This window comes from Arachis ipaensis, chromosome B01 (genome assembly GCF_000816755.2).
Source record: "Arachis ipaensis cultivar K30076 chromosome B01, Araip1.1, whole genome shotgun sequence".
In the NCBI taxonomy this organism is placed as follows: Eukaryota; Viridiplantae; Streptophyta; class Magnoliopsida; order Fabales; family Fabaceae; genus Arachis; species Arachis ipaensis.
Window position 1 is genome coordinate 95,197,921 of NC_029785.2, and position 9,844 is coordinate 95,207,764.

General features: G+C 38.2%; 1 long non-coding RNA gene across 1 annotated transcript; it reads right to left on the reverse strand.

The window, feature by feature from the left end:
* Positions 216-9,518, reverse strand: LOC110271325. The gene is made up of 3 exons (XR_002361950.1): positions 9,390-9,518; positions 834-839; positions 216-225 (listed from the first exon to the last, which is right to left on the reverse strand). It is a non-coding gene; the product is annotated as an uncharacterized LOC110271325 (long non-coding RNA).

Consider the following 9,844-nt stretch of genomic DNA (forward strand, 5'->3'; position numbering starts at 1 on the left):
CCCATTGACTTTGTGGTGTTGGACATAGAAGTGCACAAGAGTGCATCCCTGATTCTAGGGAGACCCTTCCTAGTTATAGGACGGACGTGAGAGTCAATGAGGAAAAGTTCGTACTGAATGCTGTAAAAGCCATGCAGCATCCAAACACCCCATGAAGGAAGTAGTGCAGAAGGAAGTCACTAAGCTCTAGGAGGCTGGGATTATTTATCCCATTTCCGATAACCCCTGGGTGAGCCCTGTCCAAGATATTCCCAAGAAGGGAGGCATGACAGTGGTTTCTAATAAAAAGAATGAACTGATTCCTACAAGGACAGTTACAGGATGTTATATGTGCATTGACTATAGAAGGCTCAATAACACCACTAGGAAGGATCATTTTCCTTTACCATTTATTGACCAAATGCTAGAGAGACTAGTAGGGCATGCATTTTGTTGTTTCCTGGATGGATATTCCGGGTACAATCAAATAGTAGTGGATCCACAAGATCAAGAAAATACAGCATTCACATGCCCATGTGGCGTGTTTGCCTGCAGGCGAATGCCCTTTGGCTTGTGCAATGCACCTGCCTCCTTTCAAATATGTATGTTATCTGTCTTCTCTGATATGGTAGAGAAGTTTCTTGAAGTGTTCATGGATGACTTCTCTGTCTTTGGAGACTCATTTGACTCCTGCCTTGATCATTTGGTCCTAGTTCTAAAAAGATGTCAAGAAACTAACCTAGTTCTAAACTGGAAAAAATGGCAATTCATGGTGACTGAAGGCATTGTTCTTGGGCATCGGATTTCAAGCAATGGAATAGAAGTAGATCAAGCTAAGGTGGAAGTGATTGAACGATTACCTCCACCTACTAATGTCAAGGCAATCAGAAGTTTCCTAGGACATGCAGGATTTTACAGGAGGTTCATAAAAGATTTTTCAAAATTGCAAAACCCTTGTATAATCTCATGGCTACTGATGTTCTATTTGTCTTTGACCAAGAATGTCTACATGCCTTTGAAATCCTGAAAGCCAAGCTTGTCACTGCTCCTATTATCTCTATACCCAACTATGACTTACCATTTGAACTAATGTGTGATGCCAGTGACCATGCCATTGGCGCAGTTCTGGGGTAGAGATATGACAAGCTTCTGCATGTCATTTATTATGCTAGTCGTGTATTAAATGATGCACAGAAAAACTACACTACTACAGAAAAGGAGTTACTTGCAGTAGTTTATGCCATTGACAAGTTCATATTCTACCTAGTAGGATCTAAGGTCATTATCTATACAGACCATGCTGTTCTAAAGTATTTACTCACTAACCAGGATTCTAAGCCCAAACTTATAAGATGGGTATTACACTTGCAAGAGTTTAATATAGAAATTAGAGACAGAAAAGGGACAGAAAATCAAGTGGCTGACCACTTGTCTCGGATTGAGCCAGTGGCAGAGAATTCTCCTCCCCCACTGACATATCTGAAACTTTCCAAATGAGCAACTCTTTGCCATCCGGACAGTACCTTGGTTTGATGACATTGCAAATTACAAGACTATAAGGTTCATTCCCAAAGGGCTTAACAGGTAGCAAGCCCGAAAACTCATGCATGATGCAAAATACTACTTGTGGGATGAGTGATGAGCGGATAATTTATACGCTTTTTGGCATTGTTTTTAGTATGTTTTTAGTATATTTTAGTTAATTTTTATTATGTTTTTATTAGTTTTTATTCAAAAATTACATTTCTGGATTTTACTATGAGTTTGTGTGTTTTTCTGTGATTTCAGGTATTTTCTGGCTGAAATTGAGGGACCTGAGCAAAAATATGATTCAGAGGATGAAAAAAGACTGCAGATGCTGTTGGATTCTGACCTCCCTGCACTCGAAATTTTGAAGTGGATTTTCTGGAGCTACAGAAGCCCAATTGGCACGGTCTCAATTGCGTTGGAAAGTAGACATTTTGGGCTTTCCAGCAATATATAATAGTCCATACTTTGCCTGCGATTTGATGGCCCAAACCGGCGTTCCAAGTAAGCACAAAAATCCTGGCGTCAAAACGCCAGAACTGGCATAAAAGCTGGAGTTAAACGCCCAAACTACCACAAAAGCTGGCGTTTAACTCCAAGAAAAGTCTCTACATATGAAAGCTTCAATGCTCAGTCCAAGCACACACCAAGTGGGCCCGGAAGTGTATTTTGCATCATTTACTCATTTCTGTAAACCCTAGGCTACTAGTTTTCTATAAATAGGACCTTTTGCTATTGTATTTTTAGACTTTTCATACTTTAAACCTTTGGAACTTGTATGTTCACGTTTGGGGGCTAGCCATTCGGCCATGCCTAGACCTTTTGTTCTTATGTATTTTCAACGGTGGAGTTTCTACACACCATAGATTAAGGTATGGAGCTCTGCTGTTCCTCATGAATTAATGCAAAGTACCATTGTTTTTCTATTCAACTCAAGCCTATTTCTTCTCTAAAATATACAATCGTTCTTCAACTTGACGAATGTGATGATCCGTGACACTCATCATCATTCTCACCTATGAACGCGTAACTGACAACCACTTCCGTTCTACTTACAATAGCTTGAGTGCGTATCTCTTAGCCTCCTAGTTCATGACGCATGGTTGCGTCGCCTGACAACCGAGCCTTCCATTCCGTGAGATAAGAGTCTTCGTGGTATAGGCTAGAATCAATTGGCAGCATTCTTGAGATCCGGAAAGTCTAAACCTTGTCTGTGGTATTCCGAGTAGGATATGGGAAGGGATGACTGTGATGAGCTTCAAACTCGCGAGTGTTGGGCGTAGTGACAGACGTAAAAGGATCAATGGATCCTATTCCAACATGATCGAGAACCAACAGCTGATTAGCCATGCGGTGACAGCACATTTGGACCATTTTCACTGAGAGGGCGGGAGGTAGCCATTGACAACGGTGAAACCCAACATAAGCTTTCCATGGAAAGGAGTATGAATGATTGGAAGAAGGCAATAGGAAAGCAGAGGTTCAGAAGGAACAAAGTATCTTCATACACTTATCTGAAATTCTCACCAATGAATTACGTAAGTATCTCTATCCTATTTTATGTTTTATTCATCTTTTAATTATCAATTCTCCATAACCCAAGATAACCATAGCTTGCTTCAAGCCGACAATCTCTGTGGGATTGAACCTTACTCACGTAAGGTTTATTACTTGGACGACCCAGTGCACTTGCTGGTTAGTTGTGCGGAGTTGTGATAAAGAGTTGAGATTACAATTGTGCGTACCAAGTTGCTGGCACCATTGATGATCACAATTTCGTACACTAATGAGCCACATCTCTTTAAGAGATGCTCGGATGGAATAATTCGACGCTGTGTGTCTGAAGAAGAGGCACAGAGAATCCTATGGCATTGCCATGGCTCAAACTATGGAGGACACTTTGGAGGTGAGCTGACAGCCGCCAAGGCTTTCCAAAGTGGCTTCTACTGGGCCACTCTCTTTAAGGACTCTAGAGAGTTTGTCCATAACTGTGATAGTTGCCAAAGGGCTGGCAACCTCCCTCATGGTCACGGTATGCCTCAGCAAGGAATCCTAGAGATGAGTTGTTTGGCATATGGGGCATAGATTTCATGGGACCCTTCCCGCCTTCAAACTCAAACACCTACATCCTTGTGGCAGTAGATTATGTGTCTAAATGGGTTGAAGCAATAGCATCACCCTCTAATGACACCAGAGTAGTAATGAATTTCCTTCAAAAGAACATCTTCAACAGATTTGATGTCCTTAGGACACTAATTAGCAATGGAGGTACTCATTTCTGCAACAGACAGCTTGATTCTATCTTAAGCCGTTACAGAGTTTGCCATAAAGTAGCAACACTGTATCATCCCCAAAAAAAGGGCAAGCTAAAGTCTCAAATAGAGAACTAAAGTGAATCCTAGAGAGGACAGTAAGCGCCTCTAGAATGGATTGGGCTAGAAAGCTTGATGATAGTTTGTGGGCATATAGAACAGCTTTCAAAACCCCCATTGGAACCTCACCATATCAGCTGGTATATGGGAAATCCTGTCATTTTCTAGTGGAACTAGAACACAAGGCCTATTGGGCCACTAGATTTCTCAACCTTGATCCTAAAGTAGTAGGAGAAAAATGGCTACTCCAACTAAATGAGTTGGATGAATTCTGCCTATCTGCATTTGAAAATGCTAAAATATATAAAGAAAAAGCAAAAAAGGTGGCATGGCAGGAAGATATCTTCCAGAGTCTTTGAACCAGGATAAAAGGTCCTGCTTTTTAACTTAAGAGTTAAGTTATTCCCTAGGAAACTCAAGTCCCGCTGGAAGGGACTGTATGTGATTACTAGTGTATCACCTTACGGGCACATAGAACTTCAAGGTAAAGATCCTGAAAATAGGTTCACTCTCAATGGACAGAGAGTCAAACACTACCTTGAAGGAGATATAGAGCCAGGAGGCTCAGAACTGGTACTAAGTTAAGTACAGTGAAGTCCAGCTAAAGACATTAAAGAAGCGCTTGTTGGGAGGCAACAGAATGATTAATTATGTACTATTTTCTAATTTTCTAATTATTTCTATTTTAAATAGTTCTTACTTATAATAAGTTTTTAATTAGGTTGATTTTAATGTTAGTGATCATGAACAGTGCTTAAACAGAGACAGAATGATGCAGAACAGCAAACAGAATACCCTGGAGAAGGGATCTCTCTGGCATTTAACGCTAGAAAAGGGGTGAAACTTGGGCATTCAAACGGCCATGGAGGCAGCAAGCCTAGCGTTGAAACGGCAGCCAGAGAGCCTGGCTAGGCGTTCAACGCACAATGGGTAAGACAAGCCTGGCACTTGAACGCAAGCCAGAGTACCTGGCTGGGAGTTCAAACGCCCAAAAAGAGGATAGTATGGCGTTGAACGCTAGAATGGATGCTATTCTAGGCGTTCAACACCCATCAAGCTGAGGCAGCAGCGTTAAACGCCAGAATGCAGCCATTCTAGGCGTTTAAATGCCAGCAAGACAACATGGGAAGTAATTTCCAAAATCTTATCTTTTCTCTCTTCAATCTATCTTTTTCAAATTCAATTTTGATTTCTTTGATTTTTAAATCAAATCTTGTTCAAATATTTCAAGTTCGATTTAATTTCAAATTTAAAATATTTTCAAATCTTTTCAAATCTTTTTCAACTTGTTTTCAAATTCTTTCAAAATCTTTTCTTATCTTTAAGAATTCTTGTTCATATCTTTTACTAAACTTTACAATCTTTTTTTATTTCTTATCTTATCTTTTATATATTTTTCACATCTTTTAAGTTTAACAACTTATCTTTTCTATAGTTTTCAAAACTTATTTATCTTTCTTTAAAGATTAATTTCGAAAATCCCTCCCTCCCCTCCCTATATATATGTGTCCGTGCCCCCTCTCCCTCATTCACCCCCTCTTCATTCGAATTTCCTTCTCCTCTCCTCTTGTCCTTCACTTTTCTTCTTCTTCCTTTCTTACCTTTTGCTCGAGGATGAGCAAATCTTTTAAGTTTGGTGTGGAAGGAGCCCTGTTCTGTCATAAAAAATTTGAATCCCATGGCTCCAAGAAGTGGCAAGACCGCTCCAAGAAACAAGAAAGAAGAAGACCCAACAGTTGTTTTCAAACCTGTTCGATTCTATACCAAGCAATATCAAGAACATTATCACAAGATAATGAGTAAAAGGCCAGTAATCTCTGAGGTGGGTTCAAATTAAGAGAAGAAGAATACCCGGAGATTCAAGAGCAAATTCGAAGGAGAGGCTGGGAGATTCTAACTAATCCCGAGATTATTGTTGGATATAACATGATCCATGAATTTTATGCAAATCTGTGGATGACAGATAAGCAAAAGAAAGATGGAACAACATTCCATAATTTTCGCACTATGGTCAGTGGGAAGATAATCTATTTTTATCTGGATAAGGTGAGAGAAATATTTAAATTACCCTTACAAAGGAATGACCCTGATTCTTACAATAGAAGGGTGGTAGCCAACCCTAAGCTGGATCAAGTCCTAAAGGACATCTGCCTGCCTAGAACTCAATGGATTGAGGATGCAAAAGGCAAGCCAAACAAGCTAAAAATAATAAAACTCAAGCCAATTGCTAGAGGATGGCTAGACTTCATTGGGCGTTCTATACTCCCTACAAGTAACTGCTCTGAAGTCACCATTCAGAGAGCTGTGATGGTTCACTACATCATGATAGGGAATGAGGTAGAAGTCCACCAAATAATCTCCCGTGAGATGTATAAGCTGGCAAATAGGATGTCTACTAATGCCATGCTGGCCTATCCAAATCTCATCTGTCGCCTATGCCAAGAGGCTAAGGTCTTGATCCATGTGGACAATTTTATTCCAGTGGAAAGTCCAATTACCAAGCAGGGGATGGAAAGCTCCAAGATACCAGAGGATCATCCTAAAAGAAAGGCACTTGAGCCTCCCCAAGAGATCCCTCCAATTGAGTATTGGGACCAACTGAAGGCGTCTTTGATGCACTTGCAAACCACCTTAGATCAACTCAAAGAGAAGCAGGGGTGTGAGATGGAGGAGTTGAAGAGCCAAAAGCTCTCCCTTTAGGAGCCCAGCACCCCTCAAACTGAAGAGCCCAACGCCCCTCAAGCTGAAGGTTGTTAAGTCTCAACCCTGTGATTATTCCAATTTCTGTTTCACGTATTTCCATCCTAATTTAGAGTTACATGATCACTAGTAATATTTAAATTCTTATTTTTATTTTATGTCTTTTAATTTTTAGAATTACATAAACATTAGTAGTAATTAATTTTTATTTTTTCAATTAGCTATAAAATATTCCTCTCATCATCATTAAACATGAATAAAATAGTGAATTTTTTTAGAAGAATTAAAGATGCATAAATTTTCGAGTTCTACAATAAAGAATAAACAATTATTTTGATGTGGTGGCATTGCTTTAGTCTTCTGAATGTATGGATAAACAGTGCATATTTGAAGTTGAAAATAAGGATGCTAGCTCTTGAAAGAATGATGATAAAAGTGAACTATTATTGATAATATAAAAAATCCAAAAATTGATTCTAGGAGCAAGAAAAAGTAGCAAAAATAAAAAGAAAAAGCATATTGCAAAAAGAAAAAAAAATAATATATGCATGCAAAAAAAAAAAGCAGAAAAAGCCAGTAACCCTTTAACTAAAAAGGCAAGGGTAAAAGGATGCAAAGATCCTAAGAGTGTGCTTAAGAACTCTGGACACATCTATCTGGGGATTCTAGCAAAGCTAAATCACAATCCAAAAGGGTTCACCCAGTTAAAGTGTCTGTGGCATTTATGTATCCGGTGGTAATACTGGAAAACAAAGTGATTAGGGTCACGGCCAAGACTCTGAAAGCTGTGTTCAAGAATAAAGAAGAAATGAATTAGGAGAGTCAATAATATCATCTGGATTCTAAGTTCCTAAAGAGACCAACACTTCTGAGTTTCAATGGATAGTGAGATGCCAAAACTATTCAGAAGCAAAAAGCTACTAAGTCCCGCTCATCTAATTGAAACTGAGCTTCATTAGAAACTCTGAGATTTATTGCATCTTAATCTTCTTTTTATCCTATTTTGTTTTTTAGTTGCTTGGGGACAAGCAACAATTGAAGTTTGGTGTTGTGATGAGTGGATATTTTATATGCTTTTTGGCATCATTTTCATATAGTTTTTAGCATGTTTTGTTTAATTTTTATTAAGCTTTCATAAGTTTTAGTGTTAAATTCACATTTTTGGATTCTACTTTGAGTTTTTGCATTTTTATGCAATTTCAGGTATTTTCTGGCTGAAATTGAGGAGCTGGAGCAAAAGTCTAATTCAAAGACAGAGAAAGCATTGCAGATGCTGTCTGGATCTGACCTCCTTGCACTCGAAAGAGATTTTCTGGAGCTACAAAAGTACAAATGAATTATTCTCAATGGCTATGGAAATTTGACTTCGAGAGATTTCCAGCAAAGTATAATAGTCCATACTTTGCTTCAGAATTGAAGGCCCAAAACTAGCGTCCAACGCTAGCCTCTTGCCCCATTCCAAGCGTCTAGCGCCCAAAGGAGGAAAATAGCGTCTAAATGCCCAAAGACGACCCCCTATCCAGTGTTCAACACCTAGAGGCCTCCTAGAACGTGGATCTCATCAAAACTCAGCCCAAACACTCACCAAGTGGGCCCTAGAAGTGGATTTCAGCATTAAAAAGACTGTTTTACCTTTACTAAGTCATTAGTTTAGTATTTAAAGGAGAAGATGAACCTTGTTTAGGATCTTTGACCACCTTTTGACACTTTACACGTTTTTATCAATGTATTTTCTATCAGTATAAGTTTTTAAACCTCCTAGGTTGAGGGGAGGAGCCCTGCTGAGTTTTATGGATTAATAAAAGTATTACTGTTTCTTTCTCAATTCGTGTTTGATTCTCTATTCTAAGATGTATGTTCGTTCTTCATCAATATGAATGTGATTGAACTGGCATAAGGTTATCACATTCTACATGGGTTCAGAGCGAGTCTTTCATCGGACAACGATGAACCACCAGCTTGATTATACATCTCTTAGACGGCGAATCCACGACTTCGTTGGGGACTTCTCGAGACACCAGTTCAGCTGAGGAGATTAGGGTCTCTGTGGTAGAGGCTAGAACCCAAAGGAGCAGCATCCTCTGATCCGAAAGATACGACCTTGTCTGTGGCGTTTTGAGTAGGATCACAAAAGAGAATGAACTGCAGGAGCTTCACCTTCAATCAGACTGGATCCGCACTAACCCTGGGGTTCAGATCTAGAGGAGTATTGGCGGCTGCTCAAACCAGCATCAATCACATATAGCCTGTCATAGAAGAAATCATTCACAATTGAAGAAGACAGTGATACTAGAGTTAATCTAGAAGGACAAAGCATCTCCAAGCCTTAACACTACAAGAAAAAGTAATATTTATAACAAAAAAAATTGTTACAAAAAATTGAAATTTTGAAACAAAGGGATTTTGTAACAAAAAAAGGGGCCGTTGCAGTATGTCTCGTTACAAAAAGTTTTTGTAACAAAAAATGAAACTGTTACAATTCAAAATAATATTTTGTAATAAAATTTTCTAATACAAAAAACCAAAAGTCATTACAAAAGTGATAACAAATTTTATCCAATGAGATGTTTTTCGTAACAATATAATTTTTCCTATCACAAAATTTTGTTACAAAATATTACTTGATTTTGTAACATTTTTCATTCCTCTAGTTACAAAAGCACAATATTTATTTTATAACAATTTTTTTAATACAAATTACACACATAATTTGCCAAATTGTATTTTTTTAAATTAATTGATATATCACTACAAAAAATTACAAAAATAGCGACCGATTTAGCAACCGATAAGAAAAATCGGTCGTTAAACCCTTATTCCATTTAGATGAAGAGGAAAAAAAAACCTATGTACATTCAGAATCCAAAGACGGAAATATATTTAAACAAGGACTCATAATATCACGAAGTCTACAAATACTATAACAAAACAAGATTCCTGTATTCTACTTTTCATTTTCACCTTTGGGGTTCAATTGGAGGCAAATAAACTCAATTTAACTGAGAAAGTTTATGATCACCAGTAGATGGTAAACCAAATTGCAAAGAACAACATCAGCAAAGGCACGTTCAGGAGCAAGATCCTGCAGTAGCATGAATAAGCAAAATTTTATAAGAATATGTCAAGTGAAGAAAGCAAACATAGAATAACTATGGTTTCTGTTTTAGTATCAATACCAAACAATTCCTCTAGCATATTTTCATTTAGCAAAAAGTACATTACTTATGCAATGCAAGCATGTTTATAAGTTATAACTTACTATAAAA